Genomic DNA, 25,168 nt, shown 5'->3' with positions numbered 1-25,168 from the left:
CAACAAAGAAGAGGAGGGGCAAAATCCCTTTAGAACTGATGAAGAAATCTTTTTTATCTGTCAGGGCTGGATAATCAATAAGAGAGAGTTACAGGAAGGTTATCTAAGGACAAACTGAAATCTTTGCAACAGTGGATGAGATCATCAGTTTGATCAAGTTTTTTTAAATAGTTTGCTATATTGTATTTCTCCTAGAGAAATAACTTTTATGTCCTTACATTTTCAGTACATGTAAAGTGTTATTGGCTTGTGGAAATAGTTATATTTGATGTTTTCTCAGCTGGAGAGTTGGATCTCTGACAGTCTTCCTGCATCCCTTTTGCTCTCTCCTGAATGAACTAGATCTGGACCCTCTTCATTTGGACATATTAGTTACCTGGGTAACTAAGAGGTGCACTGGATAGAGTACTGGGCCTGGAGACAGGAAAACCTAAATCCGAACTCAGACACATACTAGCAGTGTGACCCAGGCAAATCACATAACCCTATTTGCCTTGGTTTCCTCAGCTGTAAAATGAGCTAGAAAAGAAAATATTAAAACACTCCAGTATTTTTTTTTTGCCAAGAAAACCCAAAAAAGGGATCTCAAAGAGTTGCACAACAACAGGTGCCAATCAACAATCAGTCAATAAACAATTTTTTGCTTTCTATGTTTCCTGGGATACTGTGTAGTTCTCTCCCTCCAAAAGTTACTCCTAGAAATCCAAGTCCTTTACTAGAATCATCAGTTAGGGCAGAGTCAAGATGAGGAGAGTATCCAGGAAGTTGCCTGAGATCTCCTTAGTTTCCCTTGAAAAAAAATTCCTCTAAATGGATTCTGGAGTGACAGAATCCACAAAAAGATGCAATAAAGTAGTTTTATATGTTAAGATAACTTAGAAATACTTTAGGAAATGTATGTCTAACTTGGGTATAAAAGGGAATACAACTCAGCACCACAGGTGTCTGGGAAAGTTAGTGGGAGTTTCTTAGCCATGGCACAGATTAGCAACCAAGACTCCTTGGTCCTATCTCAGCAGGTCAGCAGTATGGCCTCCAGCCCCAATGCAGAAGGCAAATTTTAAACCCTCAAACCCCTGCACAACAAGAACAAATAGGCCAGGCCACCCCATCACTGTTGGAAAGCCACAAAATCCTAAGACCTCAACATCAAAGTCAGGGACCAGGTCCCTCATCCCTGGCATAAGAAGCTTTGGATAGTGCCCTATATGCCGCAGGAGCAGAGCTCAACTTTAAAAGATTGAAAAATGAGCAAGAAGCAGGAAAGAGACATAACCACAGAAAGTTACTATGGTGACAGAGAAGATCAAGACACAAACTCAGAAGGGGACAACAATTCCTACATGTGAAGCCTCAAAGGGAAATATGAATTAGTCTCATACCCAAAAACTTCTCTTGGAAAAGCTCAAAATGGATCTTTGAAATGAAGTAAGAGAGGTAGAAAGGAAAACTGGGAAAGTTGGGAAGTTATGTGGGAAAATTAAGAAAAATGAGTCAACATTTTGGAAAAGGAAGCAAAAAAATTAACTGAAGAAAACAAGTCCTTAAAAAATAGTTTTGGGAATCTGGACTTCCAGGAGCCAAGACGTCAGAGTAAGCAGTAAGTCACTCTCACTCTCCCTTAATGACCTCAAAAAATCCAGAAAATGCTGCTCTAGGAAAAATCCTGGAATGGTGGAGCCAGCAGAAAGACAGGGTACAGTAGTTTCTTAGCTTGAGAGGCTAGGGGGATTAACAGGAAAGGTCCCTCTTGCTGTGACTGAAGGGAACTATTATAGGAAAGGAGGCATACAGGCAAGCTAGCAGCAAGCTCCAACTCCACTGACCAGCAGGTGGTGCTAGGCCCTGGGTGGTGGAGTCAGCAAGTGCCCACACCAGGATCTCCAGTGGGCCTTTGCATAGTGAGGCAAATCAGCACACTACAGTGTGAATAGGTATCCACCAATGGCTGAGCCTACCCATGCTCTAGCACAGCCCTTGGAAAGGAGGAGATCTCTAGTGGCCAGACTACCCCTTGTAGCAGCAAGCACCCTAGCATACATGGGATAGCTGCTAGCACAGGTTCTTCAATCTGCTTTTCTAAAGGAAAGCAAATCAAAATTTACTTTAATCAATTGAACATATATCATTTACCTAGTTCAGGTGGAAAAGTCAGCACCCTGAACTTCAGAAAATACAAATAGAAGTTACAACAGAAAATAACACATTTAAGCAAACAGGGCTTCCAGCTGTCTGATTACATCAATATCTAGTTAGTTACCAGCGAGCTAAACACCAACATCTGAATTTTCAAAGCCGGGGAGCTCAATGGCTGCCCAGAGTTTCATCTGGTAAAATCATACAACTCTTCCCAAAGTGAGCCCCAAAACAAAACCTCACATCAGGGTATATATAGCCTTCTCCTGGCTCAGAAAATGCAACAATGATCTTGACCAACTGCCCAATCACAAAGCAACAAGGTGTGGGCATTCCTGAAAAGCAAGACTCCCTCCACAGCCTCCATGTGACCACATTAAGTCTATTAGGGGGCAGAGTATATTTTCAAATCAGGGAAGGTTCTCAGAGTCACTTAAGCCTATCAAAGGGCCAAGGGGCAGGGAAGATCTTCAGATTCTCATTCCCATAACACCCCTCTCCCACAACTCACATAACAAGCTTCAGTGTAACCCAGGGAAAATACAGAAAGACCTTAACCGGCCTCAGCACAAACCAAACAGCTCCAGCTCAGCACTACATAAGCTACAGTATTATATAGATTCTAGCTGCAAGAACCAGAGGCTGTAGCACACAACGTGAGTAACCAAGCCCTTATCCCTGAGCACAAGAATCATGGGACAGAGACCACTATGCCCAAGAAGCAGAGATCACTTCTAAAAGACAATAAGGCAATCACAATGAGCAAAAAAAAAAAACAACTTAGAAAAGGAAAGAACTTAGATTCTTACTATGGGGACAGGGAAGATAAAAATATGAATTCAGAAGAGGACAGCATTGACATTATATCCACATCTGAAATCTCAAAAGGGAATATGAACTGTTCTGAAACCCAAAAAGCATTCTTGGAAAAGATCAAGAAGGATTTTAAAAGTCAATTAGAGAGGAAGAAGGAAAATTGATCAGTTTCTTTAAAAATATAATTGACAAAATGGAAAAAAATATTTCACCAAAGAAAACAAGTATTTAAAATGAAAAACTAGTCAAATGTATAAGAAGGTAGAAAAACTAAATGAAGAAGAAAACTCCTTAAAAAGTAAAATTGGCCAAGTGGAAAAGGAGGCAAAAAAACTACCTGAAGAAAATAATTACTTAAAAATTATAATTGGGCAAGTGGAAGCTAATGACTCCATGAGACATTTGGAATGAGTCAAACAAAATCAAAAGAAGGGAAAAATAGAAGAAATGTAAAATATCTCATTGGAAAAACCACTGACCTGTAAGATCCAGAAGAGAGAATTTAAAAATTATTGATCCACCTAAAACCCATGATAAAAAAAAAGCCTGGACAATATCTTTCAAGAAATTATCAAGGAAAACTGTCGTGACATCCTTAGAAGCAGAGGGTAAAATAGTCATTGAACAAATCCACCAATCACCTACTGAAATAGATCCCAAAATGGGAGCTCCAAGGAACATTTTAGCCAAATTTCATAATTATCAGGTCAAGGAGAAAATAATACAAGCAGTCAGGAAGAAACAATTTGAGTACTGTGGAAACACAATCTAAGCAGCTTCTACATTAAGTGATTGAAGAACTTGGAATATGACATTTCCAAGATCAAAAGAGCTAGGATTATAACCAAGAATAAAAAAACCTGAATATAACACTTCAAGGGAAAATATGGATATTCAATGAAACAAAGGATTTTCAAGAATTCTTGATGACAAGAGCAGACCTGAACAGAAAATATGGCTTTCAAATACAAGATTCAAGAGAAGTATGAAAAAGTAAACAGGAAAGAAAAATCATATAGGATTTATTAAACTTTAACTGTATATATTCCTATATGGAAACACAATATTTGTGACTCATGAGACTTTTCTCAGTATTATGATAGTTTAGGATAGTTGAAGGGGGCAAAAAATATATATATACACACATATATGTGTGTATCTTAATATATTTATACATACACATATGTATGTAAATGTATATGTGTGTATGCATGTATATATGTGTATGTATATGTATACATAGAGGGCACAAGTGAGTTGAATATGAAGGGATGATATCTAAAAAATAAAATTTAAGATGTGAAAGAGGAATATATTGGGAGAAGGACAAGGGGAGAGAGAGAATAGGGTAAGTTATCTCACATAAAAGAGCCAAGAGAAAACTGTTACAATGGAGGGGAAGAGCAGGGAGTTGAAAGGGAATGAGTGAACCTTACTCTCATTGGATTTGGCTTAAGGAGGGAATAATATACACATTCAATTGGGTATCTTACCCTATAGAAAAGTAGGGAAGAAAGGGATAAGATGGGGGGAGGGGCCATTACAGAAAAGAGGGCAGATTTGGAGAGGGGGTGGTCAGAAGCAAACACTTTTGAAAAAGGACAGGGTAAAAGGAGAAAATAGGATAAATGGGGGCAGGCTAGGATGGAGGGAAATATAGCTAGTCTTTCACAATATGACTACTATGGAAATGTTTTGCATAACTACACATGTATAACCTATATTGAATTGCTTGTCTTCTCAATGGGGGTGGTTGAAGAGGGAAGAAGAGACAGAATATGGAACTCAAAGTTTTAAAAACAAATGTTAAAAATTGTTTTTATGTGCAACCATTAAATAATATATACAGGCAATGCGGTATAGGAATCCATCTTGCCCTACCAGAAAGTAAGGATTAAGGGGGTAGGAGGGATAGAAGAAAGGACAGACTGGAGTAAGGGGTAATAAGTATGCTTGCCATCTTGGAGTGGGGGTAAGAGATAGATGGGGAGAAAATTTAGAACTAAAAATCTTTTGGAAATTAATGTTGGAAAAAAAAAAAAAGAAAAACAGGTGGAGTCCTGCCAAATTCTTTTTATACTACAAATGGGTAATTTACACCTAAACTGGGAAAAGTCAAAACAAAGAAAGAAAATTATAATATTGATGTATAGAACAATTTATCTGATGAATATAAATGCAAAAAATAAATTAAAGAATAGCAAAGAGATTATAGTAATTTATTATGAAGAAAATACACTATGGCCAGATAGGATTTATACCAGGATTGCAGGGTTGGTTGAATATTAGAAAAACAATCAGCATAATTGACAATTTAAATAACAAAATTGTAAAAAATCATGTGATTATATCAACAGATGCAGAAAAAGCTTTTGATAAATTACAGCACACATTCCTATTAAAACACTAGAGATCATAGGAATAAAAGGAGTTTTCCTTAAAATCATAAGCTGTATCTATCAGAATCCATCAGCAAGCATTATGTGGAAAGGGGATAAGCTGGAATCATTCACAATAATATCAAGTGTGAAAAAGGATGCCAATTATCACCACTCATTTAATATTGGAAAGGAAATATTAGCATTAGCAATAAGAGAAGGAAATTAATTACAACAGGCAATGAAAAAACAAAGTTATCACTCTTTGAAGATGATATGATGGTATAGTTAGAGAATCCTAGAGATTCAATTAAAAAATTACTTGAAACAATTAAAAACTATAGCAAAGTTGCAGGATATTAAATAAACCTACCTAATTCATCAGCATTCCTATATATTACCAACAAATGCCTGTAGTAAGAGATAGAATGAGAAATTTCATTTAAAATAAATGTAGACAATATAAACTATTTGGGAGTCTACTTGCCAAGACAAAGTTGACAACTATATGAACACAATTACAAAACACATTTCAAACAAGTTAAGTCAGATATAAACAATTGGAAAATATCCGTTGCTCATGGGTAGACCTAGCTAATTTAATAAAAATGCCAACTCTACATAAATTACTTTACTTATTCAGTGCCATATTAATCAAACTCCCAAAAAAATTATTGTATAGAGCTAGAAAAAAAGAAAAAAAAATTCATCTGGAAGAACAAAAGCTTCAGAATATCAAGAGAATTAATGAAAAATGCAAAGGAAAGTGGCCTAGCCATACTAGATGTAAAACTGTATTATAAAGTGCCAACCGCCAAAACTATTTGGTATAGATAAGAAATAGAGTGGTAGATCAGTGACATAGGTAAGGTACTCAAGACACAGTAATAAATTGCTAACGTAATCTACTGTTTGATAAATGCAAAGACTCCAGTTGTGAGGTAAGATTTCACTGTATGACAAAAACTGCTAGGAAAATTGGAAAATAGTATGTCAGATATGAGATATAGACCAAATCTCACAACAAATACCAAGATTAGGTTGAAATAGTTACATGATTTAGACATACGGTATTATACTATAAGCAAATTAGGAGGGCAAAGTATAATTTTCCTTTAAGATCTATGGAGAAGGGAAGAATTTATGACCAAACAAGAGATAAAGAATACTGTGGAATACAAAAGGGATAATTTTGGTTACATTATATTAAAAAGTATTTGCACAAACAAAACCAATGCCACAAACATTAGAAGAGAAGTAGAAAACTGGGAAACAGTCATTACATCAAGTGTCTCTAATAAAGGCCTCCTTTCTAAAACATAGAGAATTGAGTTAAATTCGTAAGAATACAAGCCATCCCAGTTGATAAATGGTCACTAAATATGAACAAGCAGTTTTCAGATAATGAAATTAAAGATATCTATAATCATATAAAAATGATCTAAATCATTCTTTTTTTTTAAGCAATCGGGGTTAAGTAACTTGCTCAAGGTTACATGGCCAGTTATTATTTCTGGGTGTGGTGCTAAGTATCTGAGCCCAGATTTGATCCAGGTCATCCTGACACTGGAGCCAGTACTTAAATCATTCTTGATTAGAGTAATTAAAATCAAAACAATTGTGAGGTACCACCCCACACCTATCAGATTGGCTAATATGACAAAAAAGAAAAATGATAAATGTGTAGATGTGAGGAAAATGGAACACTGATGCATCATTGATGCAGCTGTGAACTGATCCAACTATTCTGGAGAGCAATTTGGAACTATTCCCAAAAGGCAAACAAATTTTGCATTCCCTTTGGTCAAGCAATACCAGTACTAGGTCTATAGAGGGAAAGGGATTCACATGTACCAAAATAATTACAGCTGCTTTTTTGTGGTGATCAATAACTGGATATTAAGGGGATGCTGATCAATTGGCCTGAACAAGTTGTGGTATAGGAGTGTAATGGAATATTATTGTCCTATAAGATATGATGAGCAGGCAGATTTCAGGAAAAACCTGGAAAGACTTACATGAACTGATGCTGAGTGAAGTGAGTAGAACCAAGAGAACATTGTACATAGCAACAACAACATTGTGTGTTGATAAGCTGCGGTAGTCTTAACTTTTCTCAGCAAAACAATGATCCAAGACAATTCTAAAAGACAGGTGATGGAGAGGCAGAGTCAAGATGGTAAAAGAGTAGAAGCAGAAACTCGTTTGAGTTCTCTCCCAAACTCCTCAAAATACCTGTAAAAATTACTTTAAACAAACTCTATAGCTATAGAATCCACAAAATGACAGTGAAACAAATCTCTAGCCCAAGACAGCATGGAAGGTCAACAGGAAGGGTCTATTGCACCTGGCAGGAGTGGAGCACAATCCAGCATGGGCTGGAGCAGACCTCAAGGGACTAAATGACTAGCAGCTGTGGAAGTTTCCAGATTTCTCTTTTTTTTGCTTTTTTTTTTTGGAGGGCAATTGGGGTTAAGTGACTTGCCCAAGGTTACATGGCTAGTTTTTGTGTTGTGTCTGAAGCTGGATTTGAACTCAGTCTTCTTGACTCCAGGACCAGTGCTCTGAATAGAGCACTGCACCACCTAGGCACCCCAAGTTTCCAGATTTCTCAACTCACAAACACCAAAGACAGCATAGGTTAGTGGGAAAACTCTGTGGTAACTGGGTGAAAGAGGAGCATGGTCTGGTCCCAGTCCCAGGTCAGCAGAGGTGGTAGCAGTAGCAGTGGTGGCAGCACCAGCAACAAGGGCTGCTTCCAGAGCTCTGGGACCACAGGCAGTGGTGGATCAAGTGGCTGATCAGAAGGGGATTGCATGGATCTCTTTGCTGGCACTGAGGCAGGCTTCTCTTGCTTTGCCCTGTTTGGATCTGGGTTGCAGTGCTGGGTGACGGTCCTGGGGTGAGGAGGAGCTCTGGTGTGGTAGGGCTTGTGGCAGTGGTGGAGAGGGGATCCTCCTCACAGTTCCAAAGCATAAAAGAGTGCTTAGCATCACTCACAGACCAGCAATCAAGGCCAGGAGAGGAGTAAACACCTCTCCTTTAAGCATAACACCTTGGAAATGTTGAAAACTTACAGATCCTTAGAATTGTCTGTGAAAAAAGTTGTACAAAACCCCTGAAGCCTGGGACAGTACACTGATCCCCACACTCATCTCTACATGGAAGCAGAGTCCTACCTTGACAAAGAACGAGAAAGTAAAGTATTCGACTGTAGAAATAAGCAAAGAGCAGAAAAAAAAAACTCGGACTATAAAACCTTACTTCGATGACAAAGAAGATCAAAACACACAGCTAGAAGAAGGCAAAAAAGTCAAAGTTCCCACATCAAAAGCCTTTACAAACAAAACTATGGGAGTCAGGAGTCAAGTTGGCAGAGTGGAAACAGGACTTCTGCATGGCTCCAGCTTCCACCTCCTTCAATTCATGTAAAAAAATGACTCTAAAAAAACTTTGGAGGCACAGAACCCACAAAATGACAGAGAGAAGCTAACCTCCCATTGAAGACAGCCTGGCAGTCCAGCAGGAAGCTGCCAGCCCAGCATGTTGGGAACCCAGGCCAGCCCCATGTGAGCTGGGGTTTTAGCCTCATGGGGGACACAACCAGCCACTGGCTGGAGGGACTTCAGATCACCAGCAGCTATGGAAGTTTCCAGAATTATCGATGCATAGATGCTAAGGACAAAGTGAGAGGTCAATGCAGTGTGGACTTTGGGATCCAGTAGTTTGGGAGTGCGGTCCGAACTTTACCCCCTGAAGGGAGAAGTGGCTGAGGTGCTGTGGCCATGCAGCTGCCACCATGTAGCTGCTTCAGAGCTCCTGGCCTGCAGATTGTAGGGGGACCAAGCAAACAGTCTGAGGGGTAATCACTCTTGCTTTAACCTACTTGGATCTGGATCACTGTCTAGAGTGGAGGTCTTGGGGTATATTACCAGTGTGCCAGAGCTTGTGGAGGCTTCAGAGAGGGCACCCAACTAATAGCTCCAGCAGCTGAGAAAACCCCAGCGATTTGGGACAAACCTCCCCTTTCTGGTAGCAGAGTTCTACTATGGCAAAAAGCTCAAAAGTCAAGTAATTGAGTGGCAACCTGAGCAAGCAAATGAAGCAAAGCAAGCAGAGCAAACTACCATTAGACTCCTATTTGGGGGGCAAAAAGGAATCAAAGCATGGAACAGGAGGAAGACAGCAAAGTCAGAACTCCTGCACCAAAAGCTTCCAAGAAACATATGAGCTGGTTACAGGCCATAGAGGAGCTTAAAGAGGATTTTGAAAACCAAATAAGAGAATTGGAGGAAAAATTGGGAAGAGAAATAGGAATGATGGGTATCTTACCCAATACTTTGAGAGAATTAAAATTCCAACCATTAGAAAGGATCAGTTAGATATAAGTAACCTTTGAACCTGTCCATTATAGAAGAAATCCGTTACTTTCCTATTTAGGGACACAGGTATCCTTTGCAAAGTAAGGTATTTAGCCTATTTCACAATTAAGTTCTTAACTGAGGACAGTTGTCCATAATTTGTTTCCACCATGTTTTGTGTTTCACTTGGAAGCACTTTGTGCCATTGTTAACTTCAAGGTTTCAGGCAGCCAGAATCAACTCAAGTGCCTTCCCTGAGTCTGCAGGCTTAAAAGGAGGGGACACTGCAGTCACATGATAACAGCTTTTATATACCAATCCTACTATTTTGGAGTCTTCAGTTGAGATGCTTTTTATGATATTAAAAAAGTCCATTTATCTCAGAGCCAGATCCCCAGAATTGGCATTTGTGAACAAGGTTTTTTTTTCAAGCCTCTAAATGTATTCTGGAATAACAAAACCTACAAAAAGATGAAGTAAAACAATTATACAGTTTAGGTAACTTAGAAAGATTTAAGAAAAGGTCTGTCTCACTTGGCAAAAGGGGAATGAAGCCTAGTGCAGACCATATCCAGGCAGGCCAACGGGAGGCTTTTAGTCACAGCACAGATCAGGTACCAAGGTCCCCCAGTCCTGGCTAAGCAGGCTAGTTCCATAACAGGTCATCTTTGAGCCCTCCAGTCCCAGCACAGAAGGCAAATTGCTAGCTTTGGAACTTCTAGGCACAACTGTGACTAAACTGGGCCCCCAAAGCATAGTGAGCAAGCTACAAGCACCTAAGATTTCAGGGCAGAAAGCCAGTGAGCAGAACCATGGCCCACAGTGCAAGAAGTTTGGGACAGTTCCCCCTGTATCCCAGGAGCAGAGCTCAATTTTTTTAAATGAGCAAAAAAAACAAAGAGTTCTGACCATGGAAAGTTACTGTTGTGACAGGAAAGATCAAAACACAAACACAGAAGAGAACAACAATGTCAAAATGTCTATATCTGAAGCCTCAAAAGGAATATGAATTGGTTTAAATCCCAAAAAGTCTTTTTTGGAAGGGCTCAAAAAGGACTTTAAAAATAAAGTAAAAGAGGTAAAAGAAAATTGGGGAAACAAGTGAGAATTATGCAGGAGAATGAAGAAAAGAAAGTCAACAGTTTGTAAAAGGAAGCACAAAAATTGACTGAAGAAAATGACTACTTAAAAAATACAGTTGGCTAAATGGGGGCAGGGGAAATCCACTGAAGAAAACAATTCCTTAAAAAGTAGAATTGGTCAAATGGATAAGGATGTACAAAAATTCACTGAAGAGAACTCCTTAAAAACCAGACTTGGACAAGTGGAAAGGGAGGTACAAAAGCTAACTGAAGAAAATAATTCCTTAAAAGTTGAAATTGCTCAAGCAGAAGCTAATGACTCTATGAGACATCTAGAATCAGTCGAACAAAATCAAAAGAACGAAAAAATAGAAGAAAATGTAAAATAGAGTTATTTAAGTGGAAAAACCACTTACCTGGAAAATAGATCCAGAAGAAATAATTTAAGAATTATTGGACTACCTAAAAGCCATTATTGAAAAAAGGAAGAGCCTATACAGCATCTTTCAAGAAATTTTCAAGGAAAACTGCCTTGATATCCCAGAACCAGAGGGTAAAATGGTCATTGAAAGAATCTACCAATCACACTCTGAAACAGATTCCAAAATGAAAACTCCAAGGAATATTGTAGTCAGATTCTGGAATTATCAGGTCAAGGAAACATAATGCAAGTGACCCGAAAGAAACAATTAAAATATCAAGGAGTCACAATCAGAACTACATGGGACTTAGAAGCTCCTGCATTAAAGGATCATAGGATTTGGAATATGATAGTCTGGAAGGCAAATGAATATGAATTGCAACCAAGAATCAACTGCCCAGCAAAACTGAGCATAATTTTTCAGGAAAAAAATGATGGACATTTACTGAAAAAGGAGACTTTCAAACTTCCCTGATGAAAAGACCCGAGCTGAACAAAAAAATCAGTCATCAAATACAAGACTCAAGAGAAGCATAAAAAGGTAAACAGGAGAGAGAAAAAAAAGAAATGTTATTCAATAAGATTCAGCTGTTTACATTCTTACACAGGAAGATGATACTTGTAACTCCTGAGTACTGCATCTCTATTAAAGCAATTAGATGAAAGCATACATAGAGAGAGGGTATGGGTATAAGATAACTTTAATGTGATAATAATGAAAATTAAGGTTTGAAAAAAAAGTATTGTACTGGGAGAAGAGGAAAGGGCGAGGCAAAACAGGACAAATTACATCTTATGAAGAGGCACAAAAGACCTCTTACAGTAGAGGAAAAGAAGGGAGGGGGTGAGCATTGTTTGAACCTTACTTTCATGAGATTTGGCTCAATGAGGTAATAATATATACATATACAACTTATGCAACATAGATTCTCCTATGTTAGAAAGGCCTTTTTTCCCCAAAAATGTCAACAAAACAGCTGCAACTTTTTTTTTGCTTTTGCAATTACAAAGTTGTATTCAGTTAACAGAACAACAATTTCATATGCTACATCAGAGATAACTGAAGATGAAAATGAACTACATCCCCATATGTAACTAATTTGTGCTATACACCAACAAGAACCTACTTTAAACTTCCATGCCAATTTACAACACCCATACTGTGCCAGGAAAGGTTAGTAGTTATTGAAAATACCAATAAAGGAAAGGGCTATCTAAAGACACATTTGGCAGTGTGTTAGGTATGCAAAATAAGATACTGTATAGTTTAAAAACAAATCTTACAGTCTTACATTTCAATTTTTTCTTTAAAAGGAGTAAGTTGTGTACAGGGGGGTTAAATGCTTTATAGACAAGAAGAAAACTGCTCTAGAACCAATTTATTCATTGTCATCATCATCTTCTTCATCCTCCTCAAATTTATCTTCTTCATCTTCCTCCTCCTCCTTTTTCCTCCTCTTCTCAGCCTTGACAACTCCTCCCTTTTTACCAACATCAGGTTTTTCTTTAATCTGGTATGCAGCAATATCCTTTTCATATTTTTCCTTCAGTTTAGCTGTCTTCTTTCAATAAGGTTACTTGTCATCTGCAGCATAATCATTCCACATTTCTCCCAGTTTTTTTTGCCACATCTCCAATAGAAAGAACAGGATGCTCCCCTTTGAGTTTTGGATGGTACTCAGAACAAAATAAGTAAAGGACTGAAGGAAGCCTCTTCTGTGCATTGGGATACTTAAACTTCTTTTTTGTTCCTTCTTTAGGTGGTATGTAGGTTTTCATTTCTCTTTCATAACGAATCTTATCAGTTTTTGCCATGTCCTCAAATTTTCCTTTCTCTTTAGCAGACGTTGTCTTCCACATTTCTGAGCATTTTTTAGAAAATTCTGAGAAATTCACAGAAGCATCCGGGTGCTTTCCTCTTGTGTTCCTTTCAGCAGGTTTGCCTGAAGAATACATATGAAGATATTTTCCCTCTTAGCCTCTTAGGATCACCTTTGCCCATTTTGATTACTTTCCCTCAGCATCGCACATAGTAGCCCAGTGTCCATCTGGCTCTTACTTGCCCTGGAGCTGTCTCTATGGAGCTCAATGTACTGCAGTGGCTGTGAGAGTGCGAGTCAGATTTAGCCTCCTCACTCTCTCTGTTCTATAACCTAGAAAGGCTTTTGTTATGATCCTGGAAATAGACAAAGTATGCTTCACACAGAGGATCATAACTATTAGGATGGTTGACCATCTGGTGATGATTAATTTGGACATGACAATCCATGAATTAAGTTAAAATATAAAATGACCCTTAATTCTCTATAATTCCCTTTCTCTTCTGCCATGATATTACCAGAGTAGCAGAAGAGCAGTTTAAGGAGCTTAAGAATCATACAGTTTTCAGAACCCTCTATAAACTTAGCTACAAGTATGGTAAATGTGAGATTGTTATCTAATTAGTGAATGGAACCATGTTACCAGAAGATTATGAACAGTTTCATTTCATAATCACATTAATTTAACTTTTACATTATAAATAAAAACATAAGATAATAATATGTTGCAGTCACATAGCAAAATGGCTCCTCAGTTTTCCTTGGAGAAACAAAGAAATTGGTGAAATTAATATTATCATGAGACCAAAGGCAACAAGAAACATAATTTCATGGGACATTGCATCGTATAATATTGCAATGTTCATTGCATGCATTTACTGAAAGACCACCATGAAAAGAATTAAATTAGCCCCAAACATATTTAAGATGATGAGGAGGTAAAAAAATTCTGTGAAGAACTTGCTAAGACTCAGCAAATTATATGAGCATGTGTTTGTACATATGTTAGCTTCGATGCAAAGGTAAGAATAGGCAAGGACACCAAAGAATATGTCAAAAAATATAGATCATGAATTTGAAAGGAGAAGACCAGATACCTAAAGAATTGATATGTATTTCATTTATTTGTATCATGAATACTTTCTTTATGAAAAAAATAAGGAATTCTACATAGTAAATGCCAAGTAACATCATGAAAATGAAATTGATTACATTTTAAGGTGTAGGAAATTGTTCATGATAGATACCACTGTTATTCTCAAATAATCTGTTTTTATGCAGTAAGTCCACTCTGGAAAGAAAAAAAGATGAGAAGATACAGTTGTCAAAGATAATTACCTATAATCTAATCATTTAAACAAGCTATTGATATAGGACAAAACAGATTTGCATGGAGGAAAGATCAAACAACACAAATTACAATCATTTCTCATTATTTATCCAATATAAATCAATATCCCTAACAAGATCAAAACAACCTAAAAGCACCTGAGCCAATAATCATTTGACTTACTTGGAAAGTAGATAAATATGGAAGCAAAAGGAAACAAAGATGTAGACTATATTCTTGCTCCCCGAAGTTTTATGGAGGAAGATTATGAACAGTTTCATTTCATAAAATAAAATCAGTGGAGAGTAAAATCAATTTTTTAAAAATTAAATTTTAAAAGCTTAGCAAAGGAACTAAGTAAAATATCCTGAGGGCAATTAAGAATGAAAATGGAAAGAGAAGCACTGGAAAATGGAAATACAACAGTCCTTTTCAATAAAGAGTAATTATGTCTCTCACCAAGATTCTAGGTACTACTTGTATTGATAATTCAGAGTGTCCCCAAATTCTTAGTTCAGGTTGAGTACAGTAGGAATGAGATGGCAATATAGCCATTGGGATCCATTCCCTCTCCTTCTTACCTCAAGAAGATTCTAGATGAAGATTCTGAAAATAGCTATATTTTCTGTCTCATCTTTTGGTAGCCCCAGTGAAATAGTATACAAACAACTAAACTACTGGGGAAATGTAGATAAGGTTTCACCTTTCTCATCCAAGAAGGAGGGGCAAGGTACTGAGGTAAATGGACCAAATGTGGACACAAAAGAGAGAACAAAGCAGATTATAAATAGAATATATGTATGTGTTATCTTGACATCTCCCATCTGCTGGTTTCTTTGATCTCTTTAACACAAATTTTGGAACTCCAACCTTATATCTGAGGCAAGTTTACTGAGCCTTCATGGCTCAGAAGGACAGTCTTCAGAACTTTCTTATCTATTAAATATCCACAAGTTTTATACTCTTTCTTTGTCAGAGTTCCATCTTGTGGAAATATTAACACTGTGCTCTCTGTATAAAGGTTAATGGTGCCTAGAGATAGAAGTCTGGGAATTCTGCTGGTAACAGTTTCTCTGATAAGGCTGGAATACCTTTCTGGAACTGGCACAGAATGATAGGTCACTGATTGGTTTTTAAAATTCTGTTTCTCACAGTATTTCCTGTCTTCTGTCCTTCATATTTAGTCTCTGAAATATAGTTCCAATTCTACTGTAGTGGATAGAGAGCTGGTCTCAAGGTCTAGAAGTTCTAGGTTCTAGTGCTACCTCTCACAAAAATGGGCTGAGTGATCCCAGTCAATTTACTTGATCTCTCAGTGTCACACAGAACTCTCTAAGACCCTCAGAAGCAAAGCAGGGACTGACCTTCATTGGTAGAGGAATTCCTCATATCATTGAAAGTAGAGGTATCTTTTAAAAAGACTCTCCCCACTCCCCTTTTCTCTTTCATCTATTTCTCCTTTCATATCCTCTTACACTCTTAATTTGTCTAATATCCATGAGCCCTCATGCAATTCTTTTGTACATTCACCCTTATACTTACCCTCAATACATTTTCTCATTTTTCTTTAGTGTCTCTGTTTTTGTCCTTTTTTATTCCACTTATGATCTTGTCTCCTTGTCTTCTCTGCTATTTGTTTCTGTGTTTGTGTTTCCTTCTTAGTCCTAGCATCTGCGTGTCTTTTTTTTGTCTCTATCCCTGAAGCTTTCTGTATGTGTCTATAACTCATTGTTCTTTCTTGTCATCTTGTTCTTTTTCTTACTTTCTATCAATCAATTTTTTTCTTCTTTGTCATTATTTTTGTCTATTTCTTTCTCTTTTCAATTCCTTTCTCTCTCTTTTGTAATTAAAATCTTTTGTTTTATATCATTTTCTTTGTTTTGTTTTTACATAACTTTCACTATCAAATATATCATTACACAGTCCCCTCCCCAGAAAACCAGTACTTATGATAAGAAATAAAAAGGAGGGAAAGAGAGAGAGAGAGAGAGAGAGAGAGAGAGAGAGAGGCCTGTTCAGCAAAAGTCACCAATACTCTTCAGCTCAGTCTACCAGTGCCGAAATGTCCTCTTTCATTGTCCTACTCTTCTGAAAACAAAAAAGGAAAAGTATTTTCTCTCTTCTGTCCAGTGTCCAGTGTCTCTTTTTCAATATCTCTTTCTTATTTTGGTGCCTTTTATGATCTGACTTCCATTCATGTCAGTGATTTCTCTTCTATAAACATATATTTTCCAGTCATCTTGCTCTTATGTTCTGCTAGGCCTACCATCTGAACACCTTCCCAGTCTTGACATACTGGCATTACCACTGAGAAATGGGATTGGGTAACCCAGGCAGGTAAATACCTCAGGAACAATAAATAGGGACAGGAAGGAGCAATTCTTTATAAGAGAAGTTTAATCAGCAAATGTATTTTTATGCCATAAAATTGTCACTATAATATATAATATTTATCCTGTCATAAGGCAGGTCAACAGAAGTGGATTTGGGTCAGAGAATCCAGGTTTTAAATTGGTTTCACTATTTACTGTGTGGCATTTGGCAAGCCACTTAAAGGTTGTGGCTCCCAATTGCTTTATCTGTGAAGAAATTAGATAAAGTCCTCTTCTCTCTCTGAATTCTGTGATTCCCTAAGTGCATTGGCCATAGGACTTGTTTCATTTTTTGTCTTTGTATCTAAAGCATATAGCAGAGTTCTTGAAAGGTAGTAGGCAGTTAATAAATGCTTGTTGTTTGATTGAGTGAATGTGTTACAATGGAAGTTCAAAACCTTCAATGGGCAATGACCCAAAAAAGTCTACATGGGCCAAGAGCATAAATACCTTTTTCTCAGCAATAACAGCCCCTCTTGTCTACCATTATCATTAATCACCAGTAATAAGAACAAGTAAATAGCCACGGATAGCTCTTGGTGGAATTCAAGTGTTGGAGACTGGCTAGAAGTGGGTGGGACAGATTTCTTGGATTTCAGTAAAGAACAATCTGCTTGGGGGAGGGTTGAATGATCAGAAGAAGGGAAGAGCTTGAATTCTTAAAGCTATGGAAGGCATACATTCAAGTCCAAAGCCAAGAAATAGAAGTACAGTTATAGGATGTGGATCAGAGGTTGTGCTCTGGAGGGAGTTGAATGGCACATCTTTGTTGTTTTTTGTTTCTTCTGCGTTGAGACCCCAGTTGTAAAGGTAGAGAGCTGGGATGAGCTAATAGAAGCTGCAGCTCCTGGATTTCAGAGCCATACTTTGACTTTTTAAGAGTTTTATTAAGAGTTACAAGCTTCTACCCTTCTACTTCCACTCACTTCCAAATATAGCACCCTTTACCCAAAACATTTCTATAACCCCCATTTGTAGTCAGGCTTGATCCCAAAAAGTAGATGACTACTTTCCCTCTCAGGGATGTAGGGGTTAACTCTGAGGTTGTTAAGATTCCTAGCACTCAGACACAATCCCACTATCTTGTTGTTCATTTACTGTCAGTTGAAATTTTTAGAAAGGGTATTTAAGAAAGGTATTAACAGAGATTTTAGAAAAGTATTTACCTACTGGGTCTATCAAGTACAAAGTTTCAGAAAAAGGTCCCCAAACTAGGGCCCATTCTCCCTTTATACATTCATGTTTCTAAATAGGGTGGACACCAATGACAGAACCATAGGGTGAACTCATAGATCATGGTTACTGGATGTGTTTTTGTCCTATTGTGTATCCTTCTACCAACCCTGATGGGAACTCCAGACCTTCAGATCTTTCAAAGTTCCTTTAGTTCTCACATGGTAAATGGTAGTAGGCAGATAGAATGGCTGGGGGGAGGGGCAAAGGATTCTCCTTCTACTTTTCCCCCCACACTAGAGGCAATTCCCTCTCAGGAATCCTTCCCTCCTGGATTCAACCATATTCTCAGTCGTCTATTGCTACAAAGTTTGATTTGCAAACTAACTTGCTGACACAGGTGAATCTGATTAAGTCAATCAAAATAGTGTGTGTGTGGCATCATCTACTTTCATATAATCATTCACAACACCTATGATCATTTCAAATTGACTAACTATATATTTGCACTGTGTCCCTAAGCAAGTTACTTATCTTTTCTCAGTTTCAGTTTCCTTGCCTGTAATATGGGGATGATAATAATAACACCTACCACACAAAATTTTTAGAATGATCACATTAGATAACATTTGTACATTTTCTTACAAAACTTAAAGGCTTTTATTGATTCAAATGAGAAATCTGGGCCTGCTGTGATTATATTAATTGGGTGGAGGCAGAAACCCCACTATTTATGGAGAGAATAACAATCCCTCACATTCAGTTTTAATGAACCATATCATCCTCCTATTAGATAGATTCCTTCCTCAATAACTCTCAATTTGCAAAATTTTATGCTTCTTTTGTAATCCTGTTTCTTTCCCCCTTCATATTCTTTAGGTCTTCACTCCTATTGGATCCTCATCATAGATATAAGATAAACATGGAAAAGATACATCCCAAGGAAAGTTAGGCAAAAGACAAGTTTTTCAGTGATGTGTTCTGAACACTCTGCATGGTTGGAAGTGAAGTTAAGAATGACAGTGGAGGTATGGGGATGATAATATTCATGTTTCTTATGGACACCCCTCCTCTAGAGACCTTTGAGGAAAGAATAGCTTCTAATTGTTTTCTATATTATTATTGCACAAAAAGGTACATGGGTGAAAGCAGCTGCTAACTTTAGTAACCTAAGGGCCAGCCTTAGGTTGTGTTCTCAGGAGGGACTTAAGAAACTAGAGATGAGAGAAACAACTTGCAGTTTATTCCAACATGGTGGGCACGTGGGGAAAAGAAAACTGGCTCCTTATATAGAGCATGATTCAAGCATGATCTCCTCGTGCATGGGGAGTGTGAACCAATGGAGGGGGGGGGGGGCCAAACCAGTCAGGTCAGCTGTTGCTCATCAAGGGAGCAGTCTCATGGGAGACTTCCTTGTGAGCAGGCAACTGGACTGTGGCCCTGAGTGCATCCTTATGTCTCACAAGTACAGAGCGGCCTTGGAACCAAGAGGCCCCAAGGCAGCTCCTGAATTCCCGTGGGACAGAAAGTACTTTGAACTCACATTGTCCTGTACAATTCTCCCTTTTTGTTTTGAAAAAGTGCAAGGTGAGTATCAGCCTGAATCATTGCTAAGCTATTACAAAGCATTTCAAACATCAAGCCAACCAGAGGAGGGCCACAAAACAATAATGTGCCCACCGCTATTTCATCCCCCAAGGCCACAGTGACTTTAGTGAAATCCTTCAATATTTTATAAAATTTCTCATTGATACGGGCTAGATTTTCAAAACCCAGCAACACATTCTTTGCCAGGTCCTCCACAAATTGGGCCTGTACAAGTTGATTTTGTATAGTTGATACAGATATAGCAAGAGAAATAGCCATAACTGCCGTCACCTTCCAAAGTCCTGTCCAAGAGCGGCCCTTCTGGGGTACCCACACAGGTAGAGGAACAGGGTCATAACTGGTGTGGTTTGTCAGGTACCAAGATTGGAGCTCACTGTGCTTGTACAGTTTTTCAAGTCCACCAGTGAGTGGCACAAGTCTCTAGTAAAGGACTGGGCTTACAAGCTGGGCTTCCCCCCATATGCTGGGAAAGAGAGGAATTACAGGGCATTCCCTGTATCCCAAGCATATATAAGTGTGTAAGCCCATTCCAAGAACAGTCATGTTGTGACTACCATTCCCTTGAACAACCAGTTCACAGACCTCCTCCCCCCAAGCTACCACCCTCAGCCAGGGTGGCTCCAACATCATAGCCCATCTGTGTTGTTCTGTGTGAGCAGGTGGTGAGATGGAAATTGTGGTAAGGCAACCAGCAGTAACATCCCTTGGTGATTCATCTTGCGTGGTCTCTGCCATCGTCAGGACGGGTGCCTCCTCTTCTTCTTTCAAGTCACTGATAACATGGATAACTTTTACAGGAACCCGCTGGTGACCTCAACCTGTGGAGGTACAAGCATACCCTAGCCCCCAGGTTATAAGGGCCCTCCCAATTACCGGCAGGTGTTCTCCTCATAACCTGTCTTTGTTTTTCATTATTGTACCACCATCCCATTTCGAGTTTATGTTTTTGATTCCCTCTGAGCTGTTTCATAGCTGGGGTCAAATCAGTTGCATTGAATTTCAGGTAATTTAGAGTGTACAATATTGATTTAGGGTGTACAATATTTTACTTGTTTTATAGGTCCATCTCCCCCTTTTTGTTTTTTGAGATAATTCCAAATATGTGCAGAATGCCATGGTCAGTCATTAATAACCTCTGGCATCACAGCTTGCTCTAAATATTCAAGTAGGACTGTCTTGCCTTGTGATTTAGGATAGACCTATTCTATATACCTTTATCCTGAAGTATAGCCCCATATGGTGTTGTGCTAACACTAGAGTTGCCTCAAGAGACATTTTAGGGTCCCATCTTCTAGTGTCTGCCTTCTCTATGATGTCTATTGATATTTTCTTAAGGTGAGCTTTAAATAGTTTAAAAAAATTATTTCACCAAATCATGGCTCATAGATAATTACAATTAATTTTTTTAATCCCACGGAGCTGTAATAAACAACAAAGATTTACTAGGTTTCTCCTACATAAAGAATTTTATTTAACATTTTTCATTCTCAAATTTAACTTGTCCTTATTTAAAAACCAAATTATTAGAAATATTTTTAATATTTTGCAACTTTCTTAGTAAGTTAGGTTCATTATTTAGGAACAACATAACTAAAACAAGTTCCCTTCTCAGACTGAATGACTTTGACTCTAGAAATAGTTTCCTTGGCAGTTTTACAAAATAAGAATAACTTAGATGGACTTTAGGGAGGGTATGGGGGTGATGCCCCTGCTTCATCAAATCTCATACATGCAGGAGGAATGGTTTGAATGAGAAGAATTAATTTGAATGAAGTTTTTTCACCAGTCTCCTCCTTTCTGCATATAGTACAATTTTAGGTTTTAGTATTTAAACAATAAAGTAACTTAGATAATTTCCATAAGTGATAACCAAATTGTTTTAGTTTGTAATCTCCTTTCAACTACAGGTAAAGATGCAAATAACTGGTTTCCTCTATAGCATATATAACACATTATAAAACGTTAAGTGACATAACTGTTTTTACACTAACTTTTTCTTTATCTTTTAGTTTCCACAAAATTCAGATAAAAAATTTGCTTATCTAACACTACTTTTGGCTTATAATGATTGCCCACATGACATTATGACATCAATTTTATTTCCAAATTATCACTTCCAAAAATTAATGATAAAAATTGGGCTTATCAAGTGCAGAGGTTTTTCTCCTCTCCTCATGGCTGCAGTGCCTGATAGTGGATGTAGGGGTTTGAATTGGAGAAGTCTATCTGCTTTCTTAAAGGTGTGGGTTTCAGGGTGCCTCAGGGATGTTGCTAGTGGGGTCCTTCATAACTTTTGTGTGTTTCCTCCCTTTTGCCAGATTGGGGAGGGTAACTTAAATTCCCTATTAATCTTTAGCACTCTCTTCTAGCCTAATCTGGGATGAGAGGCTTTAATGAATTTTTTTTTAAATGTTTTCAGCCAATTTTAATTTGTACTTTAGTGTTATGTTTATTCTTAAAATTTCTTAGAGAGTGAAAAGCTTTCAACCTGCTAATTGGAGGGACTGGGACTATGGAAAAATCCCAGAGGTGTGCCTTGTCCCACTTCCCAGAAACTGGGGAACTTGAATGTTTCTTTATCAGATCTTAGCATCAAGTTAGGAGTGACATTAATTCACTTTTCACATTCCCTAAAGTGACCAGAATAAGTTCAAATTGACTTTTAGTAGCATTCCAATACACCAAATTTTTTTCTCTAATAGGTGAGGCAGGAAATGGTGAAATGCTCATCTGTTTGCCTCTTTGATCTGAGGGGAAAAGTCCCTTATCTTATCTCTTTGTTGGCACCCAACTTGGCTGGAGTTGAGTGAGAAAAAGAGATTATTAAGCTTTTAAAAGCCTGAAAACTTCTGTTCACATCTTTCATGCAAATAATTTATACCTATTCACGGAAAGTTCTGCAGTACAGCTGCATTTTAAATCTTACAGAATGACAAATTACTCTCACTCATTCCCACAAAGACACATAAACAAAATGGAGGTACAGAAAATAACAAAATGGACCACATAGAATTTGTAGGAGATTTCCTGAAAAGATTAAACAGTTGCTGGCTATCCGGATAGTAAGGGAAGCCAGGTAAGACTTATTTGTTACTATTAGAGACAGCTGCATCACAAGGAAGTGTTTCAAGCCTCCTTGGCACTTTCCTTTCTGATGTTAAACATATCATTAACATATTCCATAGAAAAAAAGCAGAAATGGTGAAATACTGGAGTCCTTCTTCCATAAGCCTCTCACTCCTCTGTCTCTTGGCTGGTTCCCAATTTTCTTTTACTATTCCTTTTAACATTCTTCGATAATATTCTTGGTCTCTGCTTTCACTTTGTACCTGCTCCTGTCACCTTTTTACCAAGACCAGGCTCACTTGCTTATTGTTTCTAGTCCCTCATCTACCACTTAACTTGGTGACTCTTTTAGCCCTAAAACTGCTGAAAGCTTTTCCCTAGAGGACCCAGTCCATATTTAGACTAAAGGGTGAAACTTTATGTGCCAAATCAATGAATGTTTTGATGTGTTTAAGCTGCAGCATTGCTTTTTGTTTCCGTCTCTGTCCCCTAGTCTCACTATGCATGTGTTTTGTCCTATTTTTACGCACTGTTCTCTAAGCCCTGCAGGTGCTGGTTACCACTCAGCCCACTCAGGAATCCACTCCTGGAGCCTCTGGAAGCAGAGGTGTTCATACCCCGTGTGTCTCAGGGCACACTGGCTTGATCCTGGGGTCCTTTTAGAGCCCCACCTGTCCTGTTCGGGGCACCAGCTGTAAGTGGCTGCTAACTTTACTAACCTAAGGGCCAGCCTTAGGTTGTGTTCTCAGGAGGGACAGAAGAGACCAAAGATGAGAGAAACAACTTGCATTTTATTCCAACGTGGTGGGCACATGGCTCCTTATATAGAGCATGATTCAAGCATGATCTCCTCGTGCATGGGGAGTGTGAACCAATGGAGGGGGGCCAAACCAGTCACCTCAGCGGTTGCTTATCAAGGGAGCAGTCTCATGGGAGACTTCCTTGTGAGTGGGCAACTGGACTGTGGCCCTGAGTGCATCCTTATCTCTCACAAGTACAGAGTGGCCTTGGAACCAAGAGGCCCTGAGGCAGCTCCTCAATTCCCATGGTACAGAAAGTACTTTGAACTCACATTGTCCTGTACACATGGGACTTCTGCATCTTTGTAGGAGAGCTCTACAGGGGCCACTGATCTAGAGCTCAGTACTCCAAATAGTCATTTAATGGTCAACAGGATGATAAAACTTTCTGATTTCATCACTTCTCTGCTTATGAAATGCTACTGAATCCAGGATAAAAAAATACTATTTAAAGCCCTGAACAACCAATCTGGCTTCTGATTACCTTTCCAGACTTTTGTTTTCCTCAGGTTGTTTGTAGTCCAGCCAATCTGGTTTATTTACTATTCCTCACACATGACATTCCATCTCCCATTTGTATGTCATTGTATAAGTTATGTCCCATGTTTGGCACACCCTCCTCCATCTCTGCCTCTTAGACTCCCTAGCTTACTTCAAAACTCAGCTCAAGTGCTACCTCCTACATGAGGCATTCCTTAATCACCTGATCCTTTCAATTGATATTGCATCCCATTCTGTCCATCAGTTCCTTTACTTTGCATTGATATTTTTTCTTTGTATGTTTTTCATTGTTGAAATCCTAGGATCTAGCAATAGGAGTTAAGGAGATCAAAGTTCAAATTCAACTTTAGACACTTGCTAAACATATGACCCTGGACACATGTCTTTTCTCAGTTTCAGTTTCTTCACCTATATGTATTATCACCAATATGGGGATAATAATATCACCTACATCGTAGAGTTTTTAGGATAACCAAATGAGAAAATGTGTATAACATTTTGCAAAACATAAAGCTCCATATAAATATCAGATATTATTATAATTGTAACAATCAATGGACATTGCTTCAATAAATAGACTCTCAAATAAAAGCAGCTTGGCTAAATACTTTTCACTACACTTCATTTTTTCATTTCCTGAAATAAAAACATTAAACATTTTGGGACATAAATGAAGTGGGTGGCCAGGCAGGAGTTCTAGGTGACAGAACAGAGAATATTGACACTGTAGGATTTATGGATATAGTGGCAGGTGAAAGTTGAAATGACTAAAGAAACAAAGGTTTGAGCTTTTGGGCATATTGATTTACTAAGCAATACATGGCAAATGCAGAATAAATCCAGACAAGGACCCTGAGCTTTCGCTCTGGACCCAAATACAGGAGGAGAGAGATATTTATGCATTAAAAACAATCGGTGTTTGCTTCGGCAGCGCCATATACTAAAATTGGAACATTACAGAGAAGATTAGCATGGACCCTTCACAAGAATGACACACAAATTCATGAAGTGTTCCAGATTTTTTCTTTCACAATATCACTACTATGGAAATGCTTTGCATTACTACACATATATAACCTATATTGAATTGCTTATCTTCTCAGTGAGGGTGGACGAAGAGTGAGAAGGGACAGAATCTGGAACCCAAAATTTTAAAAACAAATGTTAAATTTTTTTTAAATTTGTTTTTTACATGCAGCCAGGAAATTAGATATGCAGGCAATGGAGCATAGACATGCATCTTGCCCTACAAGAAAGTAAGGGGGAGGTTTTGGGGCAGGAGGGGATGTAAGAAAGGGGAGATT

General features: G+C 38.1%; 1 non-coding gene and 1 pseudogene across 1 annotated transcript; one reads left to right on the top strand and one right to left on the bottom strand.

Annotated features, from left to right (window-relative positions):
- Positions 1-12,573: 12,573 nt before the first annotated feature.
- Positions 12,574-13,205, bottom strand: LOC138144087 (high mobility group protein B1 pseudogene; annotated as a pseudogene).
- An 11,573-nt stretch (positions 13,206-24,778) lies between these two features.
- LOC138144135 (U6 spliceosomal RNA) lies at positions 24,779-24,887 on the top strand. The gene has a single exon (XR_011163864.1). It is a non-coding gene; the product is annotated as a U6 spliceosomal RNA (small nuclear RNA).
- Positions 24,888-25,168: the final 281 nt, after the last annotated feature.

The sequence above is a fragment of the Petaurus breviceps genome, unplaced genomic scaffold (assembly GCF_028583685.1).
Source record: "Petaurus breviceps papuanus isolate PSGF00001 unplaced genomic scaffold, PetGlider_PUasm1.0 90686, whole genome shotgun sequence".
NCBI classification, from domain to species: Eukaryota; Metazoa; Chordata; class Mammalia; order Diprotodontia; family Petauridae; genus Petaurus; species Petaurus breviceps.
The sequence above is the reverse complement of the archived record's forward strand: the minus strand, read 5'-3'. Positions and strand labels throughout refer to the sequence as shown.